This window comes from Sycon ciliatum, chromosome 7 (genome assembly GCF_964019385.1).
Source record: "Sycon ciliatum chromosome 7, ocSycCili1.1, whole genome shotgun sequence".
In the NCBI taxonomy this organism is placed as follows: Eukaryota; Metazoa; Porifera; class Calcarea; order Leucosolenida; family Sycettidae; genus Sycon; species Sycon ciliatum.
This window is the reverse complement of record NC_088649.1, coordinates 31,312,133-31,339,932: the sequence shown is the minus strand read 5'-3', so window position 1 is coordinate 31,339,932 and position 27,800 is coordinate 31,312,133. Positions and strand designations below refer to the sequence as shown.

General features: G+C 46.7%; 1 long non-coding RNA gene across 1 annotated transcript; it reads right to left on the bottom strand.

The window, feature by feature from the left end:
* Nucleotides 1-14,151: 14,151 nt before the first annotated feature.
* LOC135820664 (uncharacterized) lies at nt 14,152-16,808 on the bottom strand. Its single transcript, XR_010554171.1, has 2 exons — nt 16,600-16,808; nt 14,152-14,753 (listed from the first exon to the last, which is right to left on the bottom strand). It is a non-coding gene; the product is annotated as an uncharacterized LOC135820664 (long non-coding RNA).
* Between the last annotated feature and the right edge of the window lie 10,992 nt (nt 16,809-27,800).

Here is a 27,800-nt window from a genome sequence, read left to right as displayed (position 1 = left end):
TTATTTAGTGCTCAACTACGCGAAATGTGTTTTATTATTATTATACATGTTCAACTGTACACAGACTGGCTGACTGCCATTCTCTACCACACATTACCGGACACTGTTGTGGTTGTCGTCGTTATCGTCGTCGTCATTGTTGATGTTGTTGTCGGTTGTTGTCGTCGTTATCGTCGTCGTTGTTGATGTTGTTATTGGTTGCTGCTGTCGGTTGTTGCCGGTTGTAGTTGGTTGTTGTTGATGTTGTTGTCGGTTGTTGTCGTCGTTATCGTCGTCGTTGTTGATGTTGTTATTAGTTGTTGATGTCGGTTGTTGGTTGCTATTGGTTGTTGCTGTCGGTTGTTGGTTGTTATTGTTGATTGTTGTCGGCTGTTGTTGGCTGTTGGATGTTGTTGTCGGTTGTTGTTGGTTATTGTTGGTTGTTGTTGGTTGTTGTTGGGCCTTGTTGGTTGTTGTCGGTTGTTGTCAGGTGTTACTGGTTGTTGTTGGTTGTTGTTGTCGGTTATTGTCGGTTGTTGTCGGTTGTTGTCGGTTGTTGGGTGTTGTTGTCGGTTGTTGGGTGTTGTTGTCGGTTGTTGGGTGTTGTTGTTGGTTGTTGTTGGTTGGTGTTGGTTGTTGTTGGTTGTTGTCGGTTGTTGTCCGTTGTTGTTGGTTGTTGTTGGTTGTTGTTGGCTGTTTTTGGTTGTTGTTGTTTGTTGTTGTCGGTTGTTGGTTGTTGTTGTGTGTTGTTGTTGGTTGTAGTTGGTTGTTGTCAGTTGTTGTTGGTTGTTGGATGTTGTTGTCGGTTGTTGGCGGTTGTTGTCGGTTGTTGTTGGTTGTTGTTGTTGTTGTTGGCTGTTGTTGGTTGTTGTTGGTTGTTGTTGGTTGTTGTTGTTTGTTGTTGTCGGTTGTTGGTTGTTGTTGTTTGTTGTTGTTGTTGGTTGTAGTTGGTTGTTGTCAGTTGTTGTTGGTTGTTGGATGCTGTTGTCGGTTGTTGTCGGTTGTTGTCGGTTGTTGTCGGTTGTTGTTGGTTGTTGTTGGTTGTTGTTGTTTGTTGTTGTCATTTGTTGGTTGTTGTTGTTTGTTGTTGTTGTTGGTTGTAGTTGGTTGTTGTCAGTTGTTTTCTAGAAGTTTTGACTATAATGATATATTGCAGCAGGAAGTAGTATACAGTCAAATAGGATAGGATAAGAATGAATGATCAACTGTCTGATAAAGAATGCAGTTCATTAAAGACTTATTGGAAGGTCTCTACCAGCTGATCGTCATGTTGGACGGCGACACTGCATAATGATATGAAGCTCTCAGTTAGCTGTTTCAGTTCCGTGGTAGAAAGTGTCATGTGTGCGTCCAGAGAACGATGAAAACATCTGGGGTCCACGTTGATGCAGACGATTGGAGCAACAGCAAGACGTACCTTCAACGCTTGCTCGTCAATGTCGAGGGAGACTGCCCCGGGGTAGATGAAAACATCTTGTTCCACATCCAGTTCGAACCAGCTGGTCGGGACTAGCTTGCTTTCACCGTTGATGTACACCCGACATTGACCGTAGGACGAACGTGATGGGTAGAAGTTGGTCTTGATCTTCTCCACACGTCCTCTTCGGAGAGTGTCACGGAGCGATGGACAAGTCTTGATCAAGTTCGTAATGATGAACTCAGTGGACTCATTCAGTTCGATGTAAACCTGTCCTTGAGCATCTTTGCGAGCTGTTGCCGTACAACCACAGGCTGGTAGAGCTCCTGAAGGGAAGTACATCTTATAACCAGGCTTGTAGAAGGATCTACCTGATGACTTGTAGGACAGTTGCATGTCCTCCTGAAACCCATCTACCACAATCTCTTTGTGGAGCTTGGTAGGAGCAGGTGACACATAGCGACGCTTAGCCGGTACTGCCTTCAAAGAGAGCACAACTTGAGGAGGGTCAGCAGGAAGAGTGGAATTCTTCCTCACCCGCCGCTCGTATAGGTTATCCATTTTCCAGGAAGCGAAGGGAGAACAACTCATCAGCACTGTATTCGATGAACGAATGACTCGACTACAGGACAACCACCCGTATTTATACAAGGCAGAGACGGAGGCGGGTTGAAGTGATAAAATATGTGTCAACCAATCACCATCAAGCCCGCCAAAAACATTTGACCACTCAGCATTGAGCCAACCAAAAACATTTGACCAACCAGCATCAAACCCGCCAAAAGCATTTTGTCCAATCAGCGGCATGCCCACCAAAATCATATCTCATCTTAATTAAAGATTCCTTACATGATACCGCCACTTTAGTGAACTGATACAGTATGGAAATAAGATCAGAGTCAAACGTGTGCAAGATCTGAATCACGTGATCAAGTGAATAGGTTTCCCAACAATAGGTATCAATCAATGATGCCATAAGAGATGTATCAGATGGAGATAAAATCAGCAAATTCGTACGCAACGTGGACAGTTGAGAAGAAGACACCATCCTGGTCGACTCCATGAGATGCAGTACATATAGGAGTGGAAAATGCTGAGGAAGAGGTTTCATGATTCGACTGAACCTCAACCATGATACATTGCTACGAGGTAAGTAGGAACGCAGTTTACGTAGTACATCCACATTCGTATCGTATACTATGCAGGATAATGCTATAGCATAGTTTATACTCTTGTACAAACAGGATTTTTTCATCGCAAGTATCTGCTCCCGAAGAATGTGTACGCAAAGCTGATCGGATAAGAGTTCAGTTTTCGAAAGAAAATGCAAAAGATGACGATCCACACCGCTTAACCGCTCATGTACCGCGTAAGGCTTCTTCATCAAACTACATCTCCTATGCACATCATCTTCAGGGAAGTAAATCACCGACATGCCAAGTCCACACGAAGAACACACGTATCTTCCTTCATGTAAAACATGATCAAGATGTTGACACTGTTTTTCCTCCCCGTATTGCTCTTTTTCTTCTTCTTCTTCATCCTTCTCATGAAGTCTCCTTTCACGTACATAAGCAGGTAAGATCTTAAATTCAGAATCCATCTTCACTCCTCACCAACATCCTCATTATGACACTATATCTCCAGTCTCTCCGGAGGCGTGGGTTCGAATCCCACCGCTGCCACCAATGTAATAGGTAGCCGAGTGGTAGGCGCGGTGCAATTAACAAGAATTACTTTTATTCTACTTTCAGGTACACACCTGAGATATAATCGTTATTGCAAGAAGAAGCGGCAAAATAAATAACTTTCTCTCCGGTGCTCACCTAGAGGCTGAATCCTTATTCTTCGAGTTAGCTTTCATTGCTATCCAATCTAATCTAATCTAATAATTATATTTAAAACAGAAATGCGCAGCTGCTTTTATGCAGCAGACGCCGTACGCTTATATACGGAGATACACTAAATATACATCAGGCAAAGCTCCGTATTAGTTCCGTACTGCTTCCGTATTGGTCGGGCAGGGATACTACAATAACAACATCAACAACGACGACGATAACGACGACAACAACCGACAACAACATCAACAACAACCAACAACAACCAACAACAACCGGCAACAACTGACAGCAGCAACCAATAACAACATCAACAACGACGACGATAACGACGACAACAACCGACAACAACATCAACAATGACGACGACGATAACGACGACAACCACAACAGTGTCCGGTAATGTGTGGTAGAGAATGGCAGTCAGCCAGTCTGTGTACAGTTGAACATGTATAATAATAATAAAACACATTTCGCGTAGTTGAGCACTAAATAAAGAAATTCAGTGTTTTTTCCCACTTCTGTCTTGTGAGCATCATCAGCAAGGTGTAGTAGCTGCTGATACTGATTTGTCCTCGAGTGTCGAGCTGCACAGTTTCTTCCAAGTCTGTCTTGTCCTCTGCATGTTGCCGGCACCTGGAAAGGTCTTCCATGGTCTTCATGGGCACACCCAGCTTATTCAACTGAGCGACCAGACTTGTGGCTAGTGTCAACCTTGGCTGCCCACGAGGTGCTTTGTTGTCCTTGTCCAAATAGCCGCTCATGGCTACTTAGGGTGGCGTGTCCGTGTCCATCTGTAACACATGACTGGTCATTCGTAGTCGCCTACATGCAACTGTGTCATGTATTACTACAAGAACTCAACCAAGTCCTCAGCAGTCATGGAGTAGCGGCAGGTTGGGCAAGTTGGGCTGGGGGCAGAACTGATCCACTCCTTCATACAGTGGAAGTGAAATTCATGACCGCACTCCAACTTGGATAGAGGACGGTCCAGGGTATCCTGACAAATCACACAAATGGGCTCATGACTTATTGCTGACGAGTCTACGTTAGTAGGCACTACATTGATGTACTGCAGCTCCATGGGGTGTATTGCCTGGTCTTGATGGTGGCTACCGTAATACACCCCGTTGAGGTACCACTGATAGATACCCTCCTCCTCCTGAGAGATGAAAGCAGGTCCATCTTCCCTATGCCGAAGGTTGTATTGGTACCACTCCCGTACACGATTGTTACCTTCCCTGCGTATCACCGCTGGCGCATTCTCCCTGTGGAGCCTTCCGTGGTGATACCACCGTAGAATACAGCATGTGGCGTCACAATAACTGACTGCAGGACCGCCGGCTCTATGACGGACACCGTTGAGGTAGTACTCGATGCTACCCCGTCCTATCCAAGCAGGTTCATTAACGCGATGAAGGCGACCTCCATAGCACCAGGCGGACACTCCCCTACTATCAACAAGAGCTGGTCCGTCCTCCCGATGGAGTCTACCATCGACGTGCCAAATTTCTTGCTGCGCGTTTTGATCTGCCAACTCCACAACAGTTCTTATTGGCGTCCGTCTTTCTATTAGTAAAGGACCCGTGCTGAGAGACCACGACCGGTCGTCCAAGTCTACGCCGAATGTATCAGCCATATCTATTTACTGAGAATAATGTAGCAACTCCTCCACAAACGCTTCTACAACTGACGTCTTCTTCATCCTGGTTTTTTCCTCTTGGTGGTTTTGGATAAGAGTTGAAAAGTCCAAAAGGTCAACTGATGACCTTTGCGTTACTTGGTATGATTGGGTTTTAGCGGATGATGTCGGTATGCAGCTGGGGAGCGAATTCGACAGGAAGACGGTAAAGGTCTTGCTTTGCGGTTCACACCTTCACTTCAGTGTCATTACAGTCCAAATGCCTTTCACTTGTCACTGTAGCGTTCGAATGTCAGGGGTAATACCCCTATGCCAGCACCTGAGGCGGTGCGTCAAGCGCCGCCTCTTTCTCATCATATATTGTGACAAATGGTAAGTGTGCAGTGCTCCTAGCTCTCTCCCCCAACAAAAGAGCTCTATGACACTGTGCTTTCTGCGGTTTCTTTCGTTTTTACAGTTGAGAAAGGCTGGTGGGAGGCCAAGCCGTGGCCGCACACCTGGCGGGTGCGGCCCATCGAACCCGTTACTGGGAGGGCCGGCAGGTCGGGCTGCTGTTGCAGTCCGACTACCGGGACGCCGTGGAGCGTATTAGGACCCTGTAAGTAAGCACTGCTCTGTCTACATGTATACTTACCTACATGTATACTTACCCCCCCCCTCGTTATAGCGATACGTACTTGTTTCGTATCCTCTTGTCTTACCCTGCTTTCGTATTCGTGACACTAATAGTGTTTGTGTGCGCTCATGCTTGGTTTTACAGATGATGATGTATGAAGGTCTGGGGCTGCCGCCTTCAGGATGTGCCATTTGTTTCAAAATTATTTGTAAGTACGGTACAGGTAACAGGCGTAGTGTAGTAACTGTGTGTGTAGTGTAGTAACAGTGTGTAGTGTTTTGTGATGGTCCTGTGCTATCAGTCGTAATGTATTTTGTGATGGTCCTGAGCAGTCGTAATGTGTTGGGCTACTGAAGTACACTGCATGAAGGGGTATGTGTGGGTGCTTCGACATATTGTCGTGCTTCCTAAACCCTAGATACGTGTATAGCACTATAACCTAGATGGGTGTGTGCGTGTGTGCGTGTGTGTGTCCGCGCATGCGTGCGTGTGCGTGCATTGTGTTCTCTTCTACAGACTCATCCAAGTCCATTTAAATAAAAGTGTATTATAGTAAACAGTATTGTGTTTTGTTGCAGTGAATATGTGGGGAATGGTGGACATGCCTTAGTGTGACTGGATACCCGCGGGTTGTGACTCTTTGCTGGCCACTCTGGATTCTACAGTATAAATTCGGTACAGTGCAGAGGGGATTTGTGGTGCGTAGCAACACTGCTTCACTGTGACACCCCTTCAATAATTGTTTTGATGCATGATACTCCGGGCGTAGCCGGTTGATTCTAACTATATCCCGATCAAAATAGAAGTATGCATCTAATGCACCTGCATGGACAGTAGGCATTTCCCAAATCGGCCGGCCGAAAAATTCGCCCAAGAAAGTGGTTTTGAAGAAATCACCCATCTTTTCGCTGAATTTTCAAATTTCGCTTGTTGAATTCGCCGAAAATCGATGTTTCAGTGCTTCAACAGAGTGTGTGTAAATGTACATGACGTAATGGGAACGGTGACTTCAAGTACTACGTTGAGCCGAATTCTGATCTTGGAGCTCATAATATGGCCGAATTTGAACATTCTCGATCGAAAAGCCGATTAGGTATGCTCTGCATGGGCAACTTGTCAATCAGTGCACATCTACGATGTGCGAATAAAACGAATGCAAGGAACGTGAACTTGTTTGCTGCACATCTACAAAGTGCGAATCAGGGAGTAGTATAATGACACGTGTACTACATTGTAGTACACCTTGTGTTGCACTGCGTCTTTCCCGCAAGCAGGGTCTCTGAAGGTCGCACCCTCCGCGTGCGTATGCGCATATGCGGGCATGCGCAATATGTCACTGCATGTAATGTACATCTACGATGTGCAAATCAGGGGACAGTACGTATTTTACTACTCCCCGGTGCGAATGCACCGAACGTGCACAAGTGCACGTTCGCCACCTATGGCGAAAAGAACCTTAAGGATGACATTTATGGCATGCCAGGGGTCGAAGGTCAAACTCTGGGGGTCCCGGGGCCAGACCAAGCACGACCGACACAGTATGCCTTATTTGGCCCAAAGGTCAAAGGTCAAAAAGTGGCCCAGAACCCGCCCCGCACTTACTACTTACTATCCTCGATCCTTTTCAGTAATAGAGAAATTCATAAGTAGGTAAATAGGTGAAATACCCATTCTCATTCTAAGTGTTAGACCAGTATTTTGTAGCTGTTCAAGTATTTCACTTTTAGGTATCAATATTTTGTATAGTATCCTCTCTTTTCTATTCGGAACATGGAGGGTGAAACGTACGAGGCTATTTGCGCCTACAAGGAGAGTGGGAGCTATCCGCATCACATCCTGGAGATGGCGGACAAGAATGAGGCGAAACAACAAAAGCGAAACTTCAGGAGAAAGTGCGAGGCTTACACTTTCAAAGAGGGAGTCCTCAACCATATTCCCACATCAAAGAAACCCAACTCCACGAGAGAGGTTCCCAGAGAGGGCGACCGTGCTCGGATCATTCGGGCATTTCACGGAAATCCTGCTGGTGGCTGCCACTTTGGTGTCACAGCCACTTTCAATAAGCTTTCTGAGCGGTTTTATTGGAAGGGGATGTACGACGCCGTGCAAACCCACGTAAATGCCTGCGAGGAGTGCCAGCGGCAGAACACCCTGAAGAAGGGGCCATCCCAGCTCCATCCAGTGCCCTTTCCTGACTACTGCTTTGGTCAGTGGGGCATGGATTTGGTCGGTCCCCTCAAGGCAACGCCCGGTGGTAACCAATACATCATTGTATTCACTGAATACCTATCGAGATGGGCGGAGGCCAAGCCTTTGCCCGACAAGACAGCGGTTGGTGTGGCCAGCGCTCTAATTGAGTGCGTTGTTTCAAGGTTCGGGTGCCCGTCAACCATCATCAGCGACCAGGGAAGGGAATTTGTGAATGTCATAAACCAGGAGCTCTGCAGAGATCTCGATATATCGAGGAATCTCTGCAGTGCATATCACCCGCAGTCCAATGGCTTGACGGAACGCCTGAACCAAACCCTCGTCCACCAGCTGCGAAAGCTGGTTAATGAGTCCATGGACAACTGGGACAGCCTGATCCCATGGGTCCTGATGTCCTACCGGGCAAATAGGCAGGCATCAACGAAATTCTCACCGTTTGTGATCGTGTACGGGCAACAGATGCGATTGCCCATTGAAGTAGATGGCGAGCAAGACCACGAAAGCTAACCCTATTGTGATGCCGATGAAGAGAAAATGATGAGTCAGCGGATGGAAAGGATAAAGGGCTTGCCATCTTTCCGCACAGCATGCAAATCCAACATCACAGCCGCTCAAGAAAGACAAAAGCAGCAATATGATGCCAAGCACCAGCCACCAACTTTTAAAGTTGGTGGCTGGTGCTGGTATCGGAACACCAGACGAGACACAAGAAAGGGCGGGAAATTAGAGTCTGTGTGGGTAGCAAAGGCCATAATTGAGGAGGTACTGGCCAAGGGCACTTACAGGCTGGAGGGATTGGCCCGCATGTACAACGCGGCAAACCTGCAGAAGGCCACCACTGGAGTTCACGCTGCAACCATCAATGGAGCTGCCACCACCACCAGCAGCAGCAATAACACCACTGCAACTGGCAATGGAGCTGCCACCATCAGTACCGACAGCAGCAATACCACCACTGCAACCAGCAATGGAGCTGCTACCACTAGCAACAGCAGCAATACCACCACTGCAACCAGCAATGGAGCTGCTACCACCAGCAACAGCAACAATACCACCACTGCAACCAGCAATAGAGCTGCTACCACCAGCAGCAGCAGCAATACCACCACTCCAACCAGCAATGGAGCTGCCACCACCACCAGCAGCAGCAATAACACCACTGCAACTGGCAATGGAGCTGCCACCATCAGTACCGACAGCAGCAATACCACCACTGCAACCAGCAATGGAGCTGCTACCACTAGCAACAGCAGCAATACCACCACTGCAACCAGCAATGGAGCTGCTACCACTAGCAACAGCAGCAATACCACCACTGCAACCAGCAATGGAGCTGCTACCACCAGCAACAGCAGCAATACCACCACTGCAACCAGCAATAAAGCTGCTACCACCAGCAACAGCAGCAATACCACCACTCCAACCAGCAATGGAGCTGCTACCACTAGCAACAGCAGCAATACCACCACTGCAACCAGCAATGGAGCTGCTACCACCAGCAACAGCAGCAATACCACCACTCCAACCAGCAATGGAGCTGCCACCACCAGCAACAGCAGCAATACCACCACTGCAACCAACACTGGAACTGCCACCACCAGCAACAGCAGCAATAACACCACTGCAACCAACAATGGAGCTGCCACCATCAGTACTACAATCACGACAACAGCTACCACCACAAGCAGCCGCAGTCCTGATGTTGTTATTACTGGCACTACCACATCACCATCGCAACATCTCTTTGCTCCTCCCAATGTACAGTGGCAAAGAAAGGTGTGCAACAAGGAGAATCTAACAAATGTGTCTAAATCCGGGCCCTATGGCCAAGTATGCAACAAGCCATTCAACGCTTTTTCAAAGCCGACCAGGAACAAGCAGATTGGAGGTGATGGCAACTGCTTTTTCCGAGCTGTAGCCTTTGCAGTGACTGGCAGCGAGGACCAGCATGCGGAAGTGCGTCAACTTGTTTGTGAGCACATCAACTGGTCAGCTCTGGAATTTGACGGAACAACTGGTGACGACTACCTCCAAAGGAAGAAGATGCGAGAACTTGGAGTTTGGGGCACAAACGATGAATGCCAAGCGGTTGCCGACTGGCTTCAAGTTCCTGTATTTGTTCTTTGCCAGTTTGGAAGTCGTCTGAGCTGGCAGAAGCATACACCTCGCAGTGCAGGCAAGAACCAGTTTGGGATTTACCTCGACAATTCCTCTGGGTGCCACTACAATATTGTGATGTCTGCTCGACGAAAGTAAAATATATGCAACATATTGTGCGTGCATCCTCCCCTAGCTTTCATTCAGTGTGTTGATGATTGTTACTTTTCTGTGTAGCTGTTTTTTGTTACTGCTGGGGCCCCGCTGATTCCTTGTTGGCCCCGCTGGGTCCAAATCTCTAGCAACATTTAGTGGAAATTGTTATTTATTCAGTGGATTTGAAATGGAAAACACCAAGAAAAGTTACAGTTGGTATGCAGGTTAGGCGGTGAAAAGTTGTGTAGTACTAGCCGTGGAACTCAGCACCTTGTGAGAGATCATGCGAAAGCCATTGAATCTGTGCTGAGTATTAATGTGTTGTGTGGTGACCAAAAAACTCATGCATATGAAGATGCATGTAGCTCCAGCCTCATCCAGTCTGCATTTAGACGATGCAACAATTGGCATGGATATTCCCCTGATGAAACTGTACGACATTGCATCACCGCCATACAAAGCAATAGCTGACTTGCTGCCGGAACGCTTTAAATACGGAGTTCGTTGCAGCAGGTGCCAACTTGCAGCACGCACGGCGGTACAACAACGTGATTAGAAAAGCCATTCTTCCTGTTGAGCTCCAAGACGTGTGTATTCCTGTGCTTCACCTAGATCTAGGGATTTATCCCTGGATTTACGGTGCACTTTGTGCTGACGCACATCAAATCGATATTGCACTGAGCAAATGTATGTTTCTTGCTGCAGATGACGGTGACTCTGCAGCGTTTACAGCACTTATCAATGCCTACAAGAACGTACACGACACAGCAACACAACAAGTACACCTACAGTCAGAAGCACAAAGCATTCTTAGGCAGCAGCAGTGTGTGACGCTGCACATTCAGCAGCAGGAAGTAGTGGCTGCTGGCTTGCAGACTGTGGCATCAAATCTGCACTTCCTATGGAAGGAGAAAGAAAAGGAACTCAATTTGATGAATGAGAGGTGATGAATGAGGTGATGTGGCTCGAAAAGAGCATGAGAAATTAACAGTAAAAGATTTAAAAAAAGCAGCTGGCCGTGCGTAACTTCCTTGGAAGCAGTGCTGCCACAGTACCAAATAAAGCGGCAAGCATATCACTCTGGAGCATTTGTCGGCAACCACATACACCGTGCGTTGAAACCGGATGTCATTGCTGCCCTCACTTCTGTTCCCCTTACAGTCGTGCAGAGCCGCACACCTGCGGACAGCGGCGAGGTTCAGCTGCTTGCCCAGGCAAAGTCCTCGAGAGATCGCTACTCGAGACTCTTCACAGAGTATGCAGCATGTCGCAAGCTGTTCAGCGGCAAGCTGTTTTTTACAACAGCAACAAAGCAGGTTCTGGGTGATGCCATCCACACCTTCATGGCCACCTGCAGAGCGGAGGTTCTGGCACGCAAGTTAAGCAATAAGCCTTTTGCGCGTTGTACAGATGCACGAAATCCCGTAGAATCCCGTAGAACCTAATGGGTGTTCAATGTGCAGGACCCTATTGTGTTTTCTGCTATTTCCACTAAGAAATGGGCCCTGAAGGCATTTCAAACGAAAACCTTTTCTGACAAAGATCTAGCTAGTCATTAGTTCTAACCAAATTGAAGAAGCTGGAATAGGGATTGTTTGCCCTTAGTTATGAGGCTAAAATTGGTCAAATGTGCATGCATAGCACACAATGAACACCCAATCGGTTTTGTACACACCTACGCCCTAGCACTGAACTTCGTACATCTGTACAACGCGCAAAAGGCTTATGTGACTCCTAAGCTTCACCTTCTCGAGTGCCATGTCCTTCCTTGTACAGGGTTGAAATTAATTCTTGTTGATCTGTTCGGCCACACACTCTGAGCTCCTCTGATGAGACCTAACAAGGTTGAAATTAATTCTTGCTGATCTGTTCGGCCACACACTCTGAGCTCCTCTGATGAGACCTAACAAGGTTGAAATTAATTCTTGCTGATCTGTTCGGCCACACACTCTGAGCTCCCCTGATGAGACCTAACACTGTAACAGGGTTGAAATTAATTCTTGCTGATCTGTTCGGCCACACACTGTGAACTCCGCTGATGAGACCTAACAAGGTCGAAACAGCTATAGCTGTCCGGAGATTGAGTCAACTTGACAAAAAGTTCTCCTCCGATCCGAGACGCAGGTCGTCATTTTGCGAAAGAGTCCTGCGAAGCACATCTCCTTTATCTGCTACTGAGCGGTATCCGTTGCACTTCGCGGAGCACGGCTGCCTCCAACAACATTTTTTGACGAGCGAGATACTGAAGAGACGAAATCCATAAAAGTACTATTTCAAGTATTCGAAGTGACAGAACCTTTTCTTTCTGCAGAAATGATCATGAAAATTTGAAAAATGCGATGAGCGTACCCACGCTTTCCGTGTGACCTCCGTTGCCAGGGGCGTTGCTACAGGTCGCCGCCATCTTGCCAAGTGACCTCCCCGTAACAGCCGTGCGAGGGGGGGTCGTTGTACTATATAGTAGAGTGACCCCGGGGGCAATCTACTATATAGTACAATGACCGGGGGGGCCTTCCACTACGGGGGTCATTCTACTATATGCCACCGGCTCGTCTTCAATGCGACGGCGGTGAACTTGGCGTCTTGCTGGAGGGTGGTGACCAAACAGGACCTTGGAGCTCCCCTCCTGTGCCTCACAGCGTCCTCCATTGATGCGTATGCAATCATTGCTTGATTGCCTGGTGTCGATGATGGCTGGCGTAGGATGTGTCCAAGCAGACGCCATCTCGCTCGCTTTGCCATAGCGGATATTGGCTCAGTGTGAGCAAGCTCATACAGGTCATCATTCAACACGACACGAGGGTAGAAGATACCAAACATATGCCGAAGTTGCTTGCGATGGATCTTATCCAGGGAGTCTTCAACCTCCAGTGCCTTAAGGCCGATTCACAATACAACTTTCTGCGACTCGACACGCGATTTGCGACAGTTGCGACAAGAAACTGCCAGTTGTGAGCTGTCGCAAGCTGTCGCAATGCACCTGTCGTGGAAGAAAGTTCAACTTTTGCGACATGCGACACGCGACATACACAAATGAAGTACCCCGGAGTACAGTTTCGACCCTGGGTGCACGTGCAGTGCACGTGCATAGTACTACTTGTGCATGAGGATGTCGCAAACACGAAGAATATTGTGAACCGTGTGTCGCTGTCGCAGCTCGTCGCATGTGTCGCAAGTCGCATGTCGCGTGGCAGAAAGTTGTATTGTGAATCGGCCTTTAGAGAGGCCTGCGCAGTGCGCAGCCAATATTGTACGTGAGGATAGGAAGAACGTATGCGTTGTAGAGTCGTACCATGGTGTTAGTTTGTAGATGTTGCCGCCGAAACCAGATCGCCTTCATTCAACCAAGAGTACATAACCCCCCAGAGTGTGCAACTCCACCATGGGTGCTGTCCCGACAGAATTTCAAGTTGACGTCATTTTGATGATGCAATGCGCACTGTACACGGATTATCAGACGAATCCGGAACCTGCAGTCCGTGCGCCAAATTCAAAAAAGTCGTCTAGAAGTTGCACTTTTATTTGCAACCGCGGGAAATTTGAGAGGTCTGGAGAAGAAAATTCTCAATGGGACTCAAAATTGACAAACAAGACGACGACCAGCGCTCGAGCATAGTACCTTTTCGCCATTCCTTCGTGCATGATACCCATTCTAATTGATAAACACTACCCTCATGTTTCGTTTCATGCGCAACGGACGAAGCGAAGTGTCTTTTTTCGTCCACGAAAGAAAGGTAAGGAAATTGTCGTCTTCGCGACACCCTTCGGATTATTTAGTGGGGCATTGTGGGCCAAGGGTATTTTTTCTTTTTCTTTACAACTGTCCCCAGGTACTGAGACGGCGCTGATATCCTAGGAGTTCTGTTTGTGCAAAATGCCAGGTTACTGACTTATGGCGAGGTTTGTCCACCCAAAAATATGGGAGATTTCTTGGATAACATACACACATAATACAGTGAATGGTATTGCAGTGGGCATCCAAAACGGTTGAACCAAACAAATATGGTATGATACCTAGAGGCTAGGCACACAAAAATCACTCAGGAATTGGACGCAAGTCCCGGGGCCTTGGTGCGTCATTACACCCGGACATTGAATGTTTGCCGGCGCACGGCTTTTGCTTCACCACTTCATACAAGTTTACGCACTCACTCAATTTGAAAGACTAGAACGAGACCAAACCGAATGTGACAACTAAGAGTGAGTTGTGCATTTGTTGGAACAACGTTCGGGCATTGCGAGAAGGATATCAGCAGGGTCCAACAATGGCAGCAACAGCACCAGGTGATGATGGAGTACCAAGTAGCTTGTATCATGCACATTACAGTGAGCAACAAGAGAAACCGTACTGTGGTACGTGAGATCAGAGCCTGGGCAGGATGATCGACACTGTACACTGTGCTACAGCGCCTCAATTGTGCGAGAGAAAACAAACAGACCAGCAAGCACAGATCATGAACTGGTACACAACATTGACAAAGCACAAACCGCACTGCAAAGTTACAGGGCATAGCCGAGCGTTTTGTTGCCAATGAATTGCTTGAGAAGGGAGCAGTATTCCTTGTAACATTGCATGGAGTATACGAGAACGCAGAGTCAGAACCAGGCGTAACAAGGCAAGACGGCTACTGTACAGGGGAAAGGCTTGACGATCACTTGCATACTCGCAATTTTGGTACAACCAGGAAATTAGGCATCACGTCATACCGAAGTGGCTTCGGCACGCTGCATTGCATTCATAGCTGTACGCTGAACCTGTTACACGAGCTTCTGTGAAACAGACAGCATGCCAATGACCTGCAAGCACCAACAAACGCAGCCGGTAAAACAAACGCTACATAACTGCCCAACTTGAACATGCTGATGAGAAGCAAGAATGTGCTTGATGTTGGAAGTTATGCTCGCATATTCAAAAACATGCATGGAAAAACATCAATGACATTGTTCACGAATACAACAGATACATCATACAGGGAGAGTAAGTAATCCTTCCTCCTTTTGTATACGCGCACGCGCGCGCACGCGCGTGGTAGATAAAATAATCCGTTTGGCATGACTTTCGATCGAGGTTGCGTTCACCGTAGAGATAGGTGAACTCGAAGCCAACACCTCTCACTTTTGCTCTACTGCCCCTTTGGGGCCGATGCGATCCTTGTGCCAAGTTGTGGTAGTGGCTCAACAGAACAGGACAGGTGTGTGTGTGTGTGCGCGTGCGCGCGTGTGTGTGTGTGTGTGTGTGTGTGTGCGCGTGCGCGCATGTGTGTGTGTGTGTGTGTGCGTGTGTGTATGTGTAAGTGTGGTTTCTGAACTTTTCTCACAATCGTATAAGTTTCATTTTTTCGTGAAAACCCAGCTACACTGTGACTGGTACAATCGCATGTCGTTTATCTGGCGGTCAGTCACATGGCATGTCGGGTATCCAACAGCACCGCACTGACAGCTTACAGACCTTATATTTAGTATTTATAGTCCTACTTCAAGTGAATGTAGACAGTCAGCATCATGAAAGTTGCCATTACGTAGAGTTAAATACAAGCCAGTCTCTAGAGATGAGCACGACTGTCTCAGGGTAATACTAGTGATAAATACAGGTACTTCGAAGTACTGTCTTTTTGATCTGTTAACACAAGATGGCTTTGTAGCTTCAGTCGTCCAGAATATTCATTTTATTCCGCGGGTGCCGCATAATTGACACGCAACTGTACTTGTGCAAGTCTCCAAACGCTATATAATTGGCCGACATTTACTTGTCCACGGTGATGAGAAGCACGGCTCCAAATTTTTAAATCATGAAAGGATTACATACGCAGGTACATCCACACAATGTGCACTATCCTGAAGTCGTGCGCAAATATTCAAAATCATTCACCGAACACAGAGAGGCGCACATACCGTAAAGTACCGCGAGAGCGCCCCACCTTGATTATGCCGCGACAGATTTTACAGCCAGGGTAAGGAAAATCGTATGGCAGAGTGCAACGAAGTTCGTACAGTGTGAGCAACTTAGCGTACTAAGGTCACACTAAGCAGGTGTGGAGCTCGTGTCCGCTCGAAGGTACGGATTGTCTGCAGAACGTGCAATATGTGTACAAAGTTCGTGTCGTATAACCTACAGACAGGAGACCACCTCCACAATACGACCCCGAAAGGACGAGATGGTGGGGCGTTCTGGCGGTACTCTACGATACATGTAAATACGAAGGAACCACATGAGCAGCAAGGAGATTAGTCATTACTTTACTTATGAGTTGATGGATAGAAGTTTCCTTTCAGCTGACCATCACCACTCATGAAAGCATTAGTGAGTGCTGTTGTTCTGATTCACAGGTATATATTCGGCCCTTAGCGCAATGTGTTTTCGAAGCTAGGCACACGATTTGCATGAGGAAATCATGCCAAGATGTGGCATAAGGCCCTACAAACATGACCTAGGTAAAGGGATGCCATTATTTGCATTTGCAGTACTTTGGCATAGGATAATTTGTGGATGATTGTGTTGGTCAATTTCACATAATTTCACGACAGGTCATAGTTTATTTAGTGGGGTGTTGTGGGCCAAGGATCTACGACCATCTCTTTTGCATTTCGAACAAGTAGACACTTTCAACAATTCATACAAAAATGCCTTCAGTGCAAAACATACCGTTCGGACAAACCAGGCAGTCCTTTCCAGCCTTGATTTTCAAGTGCAGACGTATCCACGATGACCTTCGAGTGAACTGCGGCTTGGAACACTTTGAATACGAACCACACACTCAAACTAACTAGACCACCGCATAGCTAGTGTATTCACGGAGCCAAAGAAGTCTCCTTCTGCCCCACAGCATCTTGGTTAGTTCTCTAGAAGGGACGAGAGCCATACCTAAAATTCAATAAATTCTCCAATTCCAAAAGCCTCAAATGAAGGCGTCTTGGTGACTTCGTTTCCCGCGGTTGCAAATAAAATCAGCCCTTGAGTACCCCTTGGCGCACGGACTGCCTGTGGGTGACCGAAGCCGATCGATCCTGTACAAATTATTGCAAAGAAAAACGTGTGATGCGTTGACACCAGTACACATGTTGTAAATCACTGCTGCAAGGAGCATTGCGTCATAAATAATGACGTCAACTTGAAATTCTGTCGGGACAACAGGGTATGTGGGAGTTGCACACTCTGGGGGGTTATGTACTCTTGATTCAACCAAATGCCACAGCAGAAAGACCAATCCTGCGTGTCACATCTTGTGCAGTGCCAAACAGAGAGCCCAGAGTCCTGATGCTTCTCCATTGCTCTTGACCACGGTGCACTTCTGCTTCTGAAACTGGTTCAAGGTACATCCTGACCCATTCCGTTTTAGAAACAGTTACATTGACTTTCAGGTCTCACTTGTCGAAGATGTCCTCTGCAAGTGCCAGAAGCTGACGGAGGTATGTGTGGGACGTTGATATGAAGTCAGCGTCGTCGGCATATGCTGTTTCCGGTGGTATCTGCGCATCGGCAGTCGGTCTTGGTGGTAGTGGTAGTCTTGGTGGTAGTGCTTGGTTCTATTAGTGAACGACTTTTCACGGCTTATTTATGTTGTTCTTCAGTTTTATTTTGTAGTGGTATATCTTGACCTTGTTGCATTGTTTTGGTTGCATGTGCAGTCTTCTGTACATGAACCAAGTGACGGTTACGTCATTGCGCACATGCTCATAATCATGTGCTGCCATAATAGGGAGGTTCTGCTATACGTGAAACCAAGAGTACATAACCCCCCAGAGTCTGCAACTCCACTATGGGTGCTGTCCCGACAGAATTTCAAGTTGACGTCATTTTGATGATGCAATGCGCACTGTACACGGATTATCAGACGAATCCGGAACCTGTGGTTGACCGAAGCCGATCGATCCTGTACAAATTATTGCAAAGAAAAACGTGTGATGCGTTGACACCCGTACACATGTTGTAAATCACTGCTGCAAGGAGCATTTCGTCATAAATAATGAAGTCAACTTGAAATTCTGTCGGGACAACAGGGTATGTGGGAGTTGCACACTCTGGGGGGTTATGTACTCTTGGTGAAACGTAGAGAAATCACGTAGAGAGCAGGTGTCTGGGTTAGAGTCTACGGCTTCGCGGGTTTTGGCTCCAGATTTCAACGCGGAGATTAGGTTCTCCACGTTGTGGTACACGCAGAGAAAATGCGTATGGATCGGCTGGGTATCGATCAACTGAAGCCGTGAAGGCAGAAAACTGCCAAATATGGAAGGGATTGTCTGAGTACACATTTCACGTGACTTCTCTACGAGAACGTAAAGCAGAACAGCTTTTCTTTACGTTACGGGAACGCGAAGAGAGTTCCTGGGCCTACGTGATTTCTCTGCGTTTCACGTATAGCAGAACCTCTCTAGCTAGCATTACCCTATTATCTCTAATATAAGCACAGTCTCCAATAACAGCACTTCTCCAATAATAGAACACCTTGGGGCGGCATTCAAAAAATAAAGTGCTCAGTCTCCATTATAAGCACACTGTGTAAATTTATTATCTGTACCGGCGAAAAAAAACCCTGAAATGTGGGTGTCTGACATGAATTTGGCATGGCAACATGCCTCTGAAATAAGGTTGAAATAATAATGGAACAGTCTCCAATAAAGGAACGTCTCCATTAATAGCACCGGGCGGAGGTAAATTGAAAAAATAAAGGACCGTGCTTATATTAGAGATGATATGGTAGCCTTTTACTTCAGTTATCAGTTTACCTCGTCGTGTCCGGTCTTCTTGTCTGTCCGTCTCCGTCTTGTCAGGAAATTATGTAGAACTCTTAGTTCAGTTTCGTTGTTGTGTGTGGCGGGTCGGATGGGCAGGGAGGCTGGGCCCCTGACGCCTGGACAACATGTGCGAGTGAACAAAAATCATGAAGTTCGCTATACGGGAGTTTGTTATAAGGGGAGTCGACGGTATGTGTATCAGTGTTCAGCTGAGCAGGAACCTTCTCGGCACTACACAAAGCAAGCAACTCGGGTAGAGACGAATAATTTGTTTATTCCACTCAGGATCTTGTATGTATGTGAGCATTGGAACTCCTACACCTAAAGGTGACTGTATCTCGTCAGAAGACGGCACCAGTTGTAGAAGAACGGTTTACCTACAGTTACACTATGACATTCATTACATTATTCATTTATTTTAAATGAGCCGTCAGATGCAAAAAGGTACCGTTACCTATATGACATTTTTGGCCAAATTGAGTTGACGATTGTTTCAGATACTACCTGGTCAGGAGAGTGTCATGCAAAAAACCAGGTCCAAAAATCTCAATTCATCATAGAGTTACCCTGGAAACTATCCGGACTATCGATGACCTATTCACAGAAAATACTTTTTCGAACGTGATTTTCCGGCTCAACTGCGTGCAAAACGTCATAAGGTACCTTTTTGCATCTGACGGCTCAAATTGTATACATCTGAGTAGGCCACCTGCATGTCCAGCCGGTCGAACTGGTGGCAGGCGAATGCTTCTCTGGAAAGTCTGAAGCCACAGTGTGATAGCTGCTGCAATCCTCCAAGCAGGAGCAGCAGCAACAGCAGCAGCAACAGCAGCAGCAGCATACCATACAAATGATGTGGGTCTAGAAAAAGATTATAATAATTATTGAGCAGAATAACATGCAGAAAACGAAGAATGCATAAAGATTAGGCGTGGAGCAGCCCGGCCGCGGTTTCGCCAGAGAGGCTGCAGCGCAAATCACAGAGTCTTTGCTGCAGGTTGAGACCCCTGCACGACTCCACGTTCTTCTTCAAAACAGTTCGGGAAGAAACTTGACGAGCGTCCATGTAACATACACAGGGCCACAACAATGTAGAGGCAGCGCATTCATCTCACTGCAGCAGATCCACAGAGTCATGCACAGACACACGCACGGACACACACACACACACACGCACACACAGACACACACGGACAAAACAAACCGGGGAAAGAAGGTAAGCATTACAAACGAGTTAATTTAACGCCACTCCACACTCAAAGGCCGGCAAGCATGGTAAAGCACACTCAAAAATACTCTTAGCTCCACGTGCATCCTCACCAAGAGTCCAAAACACATGAGGTCTCACCCAAAACCGTCTGATATTTCAGGGTCAGCATACGATGGGGATAATATGGGCATGGATTGGTGCCACCAGGATGGACAACAGTGCACCCTGGATAATCAACATCACGAGTGTATCAATAATCACCAGGTCTTACTAGATACCCTGAATACGGCGCAAGGAAAAGTGCAATTTCCATAACATTCATGTGAGTACTCACTCTACTGGCCATGAGCGAGCGCGCGTGTGTGTGTGTGTGTGTGTATTTACGTGTGTGTGTATCTACGTGTGTGTATCTGTGTGTGTGTATGTGTATGTGTATGTGTATGTGTGCGTGCATGTGTGTTTTTGTGTGTGGGTGTGTACTTGTGTGCGTGTGTGCGCATGCATGTGTGCACGTGCATGTGTGTGTGTGTGTGTCTACACGGGTGAATGGTGACTATCAGTATCACTTACTCTGCGCACAGAACAGACGACAATCATCAACTTTTCGTAGGAGTGCATCCACTGTGGACGGCCACCTGGCAACGGTCCGCTTACAAGGGCATATGAGTTTAGTAAAGGCCTATCAATCCAACCAGACCCTCCAGTCCCCAACTGTTGAGATAGGAAATTGTTCACACAGAATCTCTCATAGACGTTTGGAAGGCTCATGCCGTAGTTCGCACAATAATGTTTAGCTTCCTTGAAGTTCTTGCCAAACCTCGTGGGGACATAGTGTAGTCTTGAGATGAAGTAAGACCCGTCGCCGTAACCTGGATAACAATCGTAGCGGCTGGCTGAGAGTGCAAGACATGCGCACATAACCACACGCAAACACATACACGCAAACACATACACACAAACGTGTAAACAAGCGGGTAGACTGAGGATTTTGACGTAGAAGCATGTTTGAATAGAAGCATTATTTTAACCCTGGCTTATATGGCAGTAAGCATCTGCTTTTATCCGAGACATTACAGGAGGCGTTTCACTGTCCCTCTCTCAGTGCCATGGCGTTACAAGCGAGAACATTTTCTCAGTCATTTACTACGGGTCGGAAACAGCGATTTCTCACCTATAATCCCAACGTCATGCACAGAGCAGGTGGCACGAAACCTTTCAGAGCTGCGGTACGCGCAACCTACAACAGAGATTGCTGCCCCCCCCCCCCCCCCCCACACACACAACCCCTCCCTATATCCCTTCCAACGACACAATTTCCCCACCAGCTGTCATACAGCAGTTGACAGAGCATTCAGACTTCCTGCGGGTCAAATGTCCAGTTTTCCGTTCAAGATTTATAAAAGAATTTTAAAAGCAAGGCTTCGCTCCCCACACCGGAGCTGGCACTATTCCGCCGACTTGACTTGACACACGACAGATTGTTTCGTAATTTTAAAAGCGTTAGGAAAAAGCAGGCAATCTGTCATGTACTTGAAATTGCAAATTTAAAAACAACTAATACTATTTCTACTTACTGCATTGTCTTCGATACTCGCACACAATGAATGCTTTTGACCCTTGCTGCGCACCGCCAAAATGCTTGCCTCCACCGATAACTTCTTCATTAAGCATACTGGCCAATTTCAGATGGGCAGTGATGCATTCAAAGATCTCGCTCTCTGAACTTGCGATGTGAGCAAATGTGTACCCACCGCCAAACGAGTTGATTCGTTGTCTGCACATTTGGTCTCCTCCTGAGCGAAGCATCTTCTGGAGAGGAAACACGCTGATGTCGGAGCAGGTTTGTTTACATCTTGTCACCCCTGTTCAGAGCAGAACCATACACAAGGTTCGTGAAAGTGCACGTGCAAAAATACCCACCAAGACGCATAAAGCACTTTACCCGCGTGATGCTTCTAATGAAATTATGACGTCCAGAGGGCATCTATTAGACATAATTCGATTGTGCTAGCAATTATGCTAGTAAAATATCGAAGGCCGAAAGATATTGGAGCTTCCCGGGTAAAATCAGGCTTTGCTTAATTCACACGCAGTTGGGGTCCCATGATCACACAGTTGGGGTCACATGATCACACACATTTGGGGTTAAATGAACACCCATTGTTGGGGTCACATGATCACCCATTGTTGGGGTCTAGGCATAGTAGGCAAAGCCTGAAATGGGCAAGTGGAGAGCAGCAAGTAGACCTGGATGAACATTCTAGCGAGTGTCCCCCACTTGGTTCGGTCTTCGGGAACGGTTTTTCTTCATGGCCTTCACAAGTGATCTGCCAACTGCATGCACAAATGCCTACACAGAGAGCAGCCAGTTTGCAGATGACACTGCCATCAGTTCCGCTCATGAGTAGTTTCTAGCCACGGAAGAGCACCTACAGTCAGCCGTGACACTAGTATTATAATAATACTACTCCAGCACACATATAGCTCATATGACAAAATCAAATGAGGGTCACGCATCTGTGGACAACGTCCAGCCAATGCCTGCTGTCTGAGGCAAGTAAATAGTTGCTCCACTTCCAAAAGAGACATGGGCAACAGGTTCAGCACCAACAGTGGCAGCAGCAGCAGCAGCAGCAACAGCAGCAGCTCAAGGCGGAAGTCGCGAGCAGTTTTGCAGCTTACCCCGTTCACAGATGACAAATCTTTCTATTCCGCGAGGCACGTCGTGTTTCCACCAAAAGTCGTCTAAGTTTAGCTTATACTGAACAGGAATCCCACAGATATCAATTCTATCCATAAGTCCAAAGTATTTTCGACGTTTACATTCTTTTATGGCATCATCGTAGCCCATCCTGACCAAGGGGAACGGGCTGTATAGAGCTCTTGTCTCCTTGCAATACAGGTCCGCTGCAAACACAGGAAAAGACAGATACGGTAAAACGGGTCACTCATGATGGCGACGTAGAACTGTTTGTGAATTTCGCGAGAGGCCCCGAATCGCAAACTTTGAACAAAGCAAACTCGCACCATGTAAAGTTCATTGCAAGGACTGACTCGACTGTGTAGAACGACTCCTGCGCAAACATTAAACACCGCAAACTAGTCTCAATTTGTAAAACGCAAACATTTATTGTCGTAAACGTTATCCGTTTTACAGTACCCCGGCTGTAATGATGTACATAAGAAACCAGGGCAACAGCGTGCAGAGCAATGTACAGAAAAACATTCTTAAACATTTGCGCAGCTGCCTGAATTCTGTTAATCCAGAAACCTTTGCGATCTTGAACAGTTTCCCGATCTTTGCGATGGGTGTGAAATCACGGGGGCAAGTGGGCGTGAAACTCGAGACTGTAGACTCGATTCAATCATCAAATTAGCTCCAATCGCAAGAGTTTGCAGGCGCTAGGTGGTCTGTCTTTTGCAATTCGCGAAACTAAAAAATAAATGGGGGCAAACGAGTCCGGGTTCAATGTACTGCACTTAGGCTTGTTAGTTAGTGTCTGGCCTAGTGTTGCTGATGTACAGTGGGACATTGGACAGGGTAGCAATGATGTACAGTGGGGCATTGGACAGGGTAGCAATGATGTACAGTGTGGCATTGGACAGGGTAGCAATGATGTACAGTGTGGCATTGGACAGGGTTGCAATGATGTACAGTGTGGCATTGGACAGGGTAGCAATGATGTACAGTGTGGCATTGGACAGGGTAGCAATGATGTACAGTGGGACATTGGACAGAGTAGCAATGATGTACAGTGTGGCATTGGACAGAGTAGCAATGATGTACAGTGTGGCATTGGACAGAGTAGCAATGATCTACAGTGCGGCATTGAAAAAGATAGCAATGAAAGGCACACTGCCCAAGGATGTTGTCCTTCGATCATTTTAGGCGAGTTTGCAGTGGCAATGTGGAGCTGTAGCTATAGGACGATAACAATTCATTAGCAATCTGGACACATTGAAGATTGGATACAACTGCGACACTCCTTAGGGTAAAATCGAAATGTCACAATTTTCGATCGTCAAACTTGATTTGTCATAATAATTACTGAAGTAAATCAAAAAGCCAGAAATTGAGTGCAGATTTGCACGTGCATAATATTATGCGTATGGATTGCAGTTGTGCATGCACATGTAAACGTATGGCCCATGCATGCATACATTCAGTTCAAGCCAAACGTCATGCATGGCAACTACACCGCTGCACTGCGGCATCTTCATCATACTTCTGTTCATCAGTATGCAGTGTACAGATGGTAGGTCCTCGCACGAGACATAGCCTTCAGGGTTATGGCCGGAACAAAATTTGAAGGGGACGGGGGTCATCTGAACCAACATTTTGTGATTTTCACTGCCAATTATTTGTGCAGCCATTTTAAAGTGTGCTACATACTACATGTCTACTTATCAAGCAAAAAAAAGTTTTTTTTTTACTAGGGTGGCGCTCGCACTCTGCCTGTGGCACATTCCTTTTGAAAGGGGAGGGTCAAAAAGAAAAGAAGAAGCGCGCCGCTATATCGCTTTGGCGACAACCCTGAGCCACGTTCCATGCATGCCAGTCTGCCTTATACGATGTATGTCGTATTCGGCAGGAGCAGCAGCTCGGAATGTTGCAGTTCCATCTCCGCCAGCAAATCCCGGTAGGTCCGATCTCGATGAAACGACTGCACACACATACACGCAGATTCGTTCATCCTGCACCGTCCTTAACCCAGCTGAACTTCCGTAGCACAAACGATCCCATATTAGAGAGGTTCCGCACTACGTAAAGTTGAGCAACTTTACGTTAGTGGGCGGGAAAAACCCGTGAATTCGCGAGTTTGCACTCCACTTACGGAAAGTTGTCTACGGAGAGTACGTAGATAGGGCTCTGATAACGTAGCTGGTCCGTAAGTGGATTGGGGTACAAATTTATGACTCTCTCCCCAGGTCGATCTGGTCGTACACTGCCGCGTTCGGAGTTGCCAAGGGCAGCTTCGTGATTTGAAAACTCCGTATGGCGGAACCCAGATGCGCATGCAGTTTACGTAAGACTTTCCGTAGATCGACTACGTTTTTTACTAACGTAATTACGTAATGCGGAACCTCTCTATTATCAAGGACCCACTTTATAAATAGATAATGCCCACTCGCCTCTGGGTCATCCCTTGAATAATATTATACTAAACGGACAGAAGTTTGAACACCGACCACAAACATTGGCTGTGGTTTCATTCTGTGGGACACTTACTGATGATTTTTCTGTGTTCACAAACGACGTATTTCATCTGCGTTGGACCACTAGCTTGAACGCCATCAATCCAAACATTTCCTTCAATGGATTCTTTCTTGAGTTGCTTGAGGTAGTTGGTAAAGCATTGCCTTTCGACGGACGATTGGCTAACAATGCGGCCATCTGCGGCATACGGGTTTCCATCAGCGTCCGTAGAAAACCCTTTTTTTCCAACTTTCCGTCGCTTCGGACAGCGTTTGCGGCCAAGGACGTTTTCGAATGTACAGATCCGAGTAGGTTTGTGCACACCAGAACCTATCTGTACAGGGAGAACAATGAAACAGGGCGTGAGCACACAGAGAACGGGAATGACGGAACGAATAATGTATGCAGCAGTGCTTGTGATGGACAAAGCTGCATACTAACGACGGCCTTCAGTGACCCGACTGCCTACAGTGACCCGACTGCCTATCTCTTAATTTCCTAAATCCTTTATAGGATTTTGGTCATGTTTTTCAACTCAAAATGGGTGTGGCATGAGAATAGCTTCAATAACAAAAAGTATGTGACCAATTCTTCCTTGCTGGGCCTTAGTAGATATCGAGAGTTGAATAAGATATTTTTTTCAAACACTAACATCTCAGGCTCATCTCCTCGCTCAATATTACTAAGGCCTGTGCCCTATTTTTCGATTCCTATATATAGGATTTGAGATTTTATTGGACCTTGTTGTATCCTTAAAACTGGTAGTTTCATGACGGCATGTGTGATATGTCATCATGAAACCACCCCGTGCCACACCTGCAATGTTCTTCTGCACATTCACTGCTTCAATCCTTTCCATGACAGCAGCTGAACAATTATGCTCAAATTTCCAATTATTGCTGAAAATGGGTATTCATCAGAAATATTATCGCCCTTTGAATCATGCCTCAAACATATTTACAACTTCCATGGAAACCATTATGCCGTTATTATTGGTCGTGATGACCAATAACAACAGCATAAAAGGCACACATTTTCAAATCCTATATATAGGATTTTTGGCCATCAAATTAAGAGATAGTGACCCAACTGCCTACTGAGTCAAACATAATAATTATTATGTGTGCCTGTGTGCGACGTGTATATACGCTTAGATTTGTAACATATGCACAAGTGAAATAGGAGAAGGACAACATGTTACGAGTTATGACGAACTGTCCACCAACGTAACCAGATCTTATACAGTCAGCGAGTGCGCCAAAATGGCACAAAACTGGATCACCATAATTGGCTCATCATCCGAGTTGAAATATGCACAAGTAGTATACATACACGCACACACACACACACACGCACACATACACACACACACACGCACACATACACACACACACACGCACACATACACACAGACACCATTGGACCATTGGACGCCCATCGCCGAAGGCGATGATAGCGTTGCTACAGCAGAAGCCATACCAGCTTGTGCTGGGATTTCACCATTACACAACTTGCAAGGCTGAAGAATTGACCGCCACTATTCACTATATTGACCGCCACTATTCAGCCTGGTCTACACCACACAGCTATGAAGTGACTTTTTCTGGCCAGTGAATCCCTTCTTTTTGGTCTTTTTTCATTTTTTACGCACACACACACACACACACCACATCCGTAAATACAACTGGAGTGCAGTAGAGTGTTTTTCAGCTCTGGTTTTCAGTCGTGAATTTTTGGTAACGTGAGCCCATTGTGGCTAGACTTAGCAATAATGAGCTCAGGCGTGATCAGTGTAAGTGTCCAAGACCAATTTGGCGATCCTGATCCAACTGTTGGTTCAATGCCGGAGTCATGCTGACAAACTTCCATTGCCCAGCTCGTAGAATTGTTGCAAGCCGAGCGAAGCGCAGCGGAAGACAGGGAGAAGAGGCTTAAGGTTCGCATAGACCTGTTGACTCAACAAGTACAATCTCTGATGCTAATGATCACAAATGCTACTTCGCTTTCCGTTGAGTCAACATCAACCAGCTCGGCCGCCATTGCCAGTGCAGGCGCGAAGCAGGAACGTAAGCACAAGAGTGGAGGCAACAACAACAGCAAAGACCTCCTATGATCAAGTTCAAACTCTGACCTCGACGTAGAGGTCGAGGGCCTACGGGTCGTAGATCGACGTACCGACCAGAGTCAGCGTGCGCGTGCCCCGGTCCCAGCCAAAACGAAAATTCAAATGCAGTCAAGTCGTGCTGACAGCAACAGACGAGTGCTTCAATCCCTGACCAAATTTGAAGACATGTCAGATTCAGATGATGGATCGTGGCAGCTTGTCACTCCAAAGAAGCCTACAGAAAAGAACGGTGTAGTGTACATAGGGCAGCTGAGGCACAAGACGACGGAGCAAGGATTGACGACATTCGTGGAGCAGGGATGCAAAGCTGCTGGGCTAACTGCCAATGTCAAGAACTGCAAAATCTTCCGAAGGGACAACGTTGCTGGCGATGATGATGACGACGATGATGCCACGACCTACTGTGCAAGGATTGTCGTGACAAACAGCACCCTCTGATAAACAGTCAGCACCCTCTGATAAACAGTCATCACCCTCTGATAAACAGTCAGCACCCTCTGATAAACAGTCATCACCCTCTGATAAACAGTCAGCACCCTCTGATAAACAGTCATCACCCTCTGATAAACAGTCATCACC